The sequence below is a fragment of the Acyrthosiphon pisum genome, chromosome A2 (assembly GCF_005508785.2).
Source record: "Acyrthosiphon pisum isolate AL4f chromosome A2, pea_aphid_22Mar2018_4r6ur, whole genome shotgun sequence".
Lineage (NCBI taxonomy): Eukaryota > Metazoa > Arthropoda > Insecta > Hemiptera > Aphididae > Acyrthosiphon > Acyrthosiphon pisum.
The window spans coordinates 100,765,011-100,766,386 of NC_042495.1; the positions used below are offsets into that span (position 1 = coordinate 100,765,011).

The 1,376-nt window shown below is 27.3% G+C and overlaps 1 protein-coding gene across 4 annotated transcripts in view; it reads left to right on the forward strand.

The window, feature by feature from the left end:
• The window catches only part of LOC100168229, a 396,335-nt gene that overhangs the window by 40,411 nt on the left and 354,548 nt on the right, over positions 1 to 1,376 (forward strand). The window lies entirely within an intron of this gene.

The following is a 1,376-nucleotide window of genomic DNA, read 5'->3' on the forward strand; positions in this document are numbered from 1 at the left end:
AAATATCTTATTTTAAGTTAAGTATTCTAAATGTGACCTTAAAATTTTTAATTTTTTGATTTTTGCTAATTTTGATGTTGTTGCATAAAGTTTAGTTTTTTTTAAATATTTTACAAATCAAAAGTTGTTCTATAATATATAATTTATGTTCAACACATTCGGCATTCATTTTAACCCATGCTTTAATTTTCTCATTGCTTTGTATTTTGTTGGTTAAATAATTCCTGATTTTTTTTTTATGTTTCACGTTGTTAAAATTGTTTTCAAAAATATTTAAAATATTATCGATTATATCATTAAATATTTTCGCCGGTGACTTAAGTCCCGTGTTAAATGATGAATAATTTTTATTTATAATAAGTATTTGATTCTTATCATTTAAATCTTTCTCTATAATCAATTGATCCTTACAATATTCACAATTACATTTTTTGATACATTTTAATGCTAGGTAGATATCCAGCGAAATATGTCACCGAACAATCCTCTAATGTGACAGGTATTGTGTTTAAATTTTCTTGAACTGATAAAACTGTATCAATTGAACTGCATTCTGAATTCGTATCTGACGATTGATCATTTTCGATGTCCATTATCTGTTCTCCTTCCAAAAAAATCGTCCCGTCTTGTTTGTTTGTTTGGCAATCGATATTTTCAATAATATTTTCACAATTTGCCCCTTTAGAAGTGCATAATGAAAATATACAAGTACTTCTAAATGACGTCCTAATCGTTCTCGCTGTAGGGTTCTTATTGTAGCCACCTTTTTGTCGAAAAATACTACCTAAATAATTTTTCTACTTCGTCCTGGTTTAACCGATAAGTTAATATAAAACTGATTTCATGTTATTGGATTTTTCTTCCTCAAAAAAATGAAGAATGCCTGTTATCGTTTGTATAACGCCTTTAAAACATGGAGGTTTAGTAATTTTGCCTTTTTTATTTTTTTGTAAACCAATAAAATATTTTATAGCTTCATTCAAAAATGGTTTTACAATATTGGAATCAGATAATCCGCAATTATATGGATTTGAACTATACAATGTTCTGCTATTCAAGCAATCAAACAATTTATCAATAAAATCTACAAAATCAGCTGTGTTTTTTGCTGTCTTACTTTTTAATTCATTGGTTTCAATACAAGTACGAATTGTAGACGCCATAGTGTGGCTAAATAACTGCACGGCTAATTTTACTCTCATTTTCTGAAATGAACTTGGGTTCATATGAGCTTCAGTGATTTTTAAGAGAGCTTTACTTTTTATATTTTTTTTGTCTATTTCATATGTTGCTGCAATATCACTAAAAGCTGCAACTGTCATATTGTCCTTTTCCAAAACTACAACCTATTAAATTATTTCTTAAACTTTTTATTA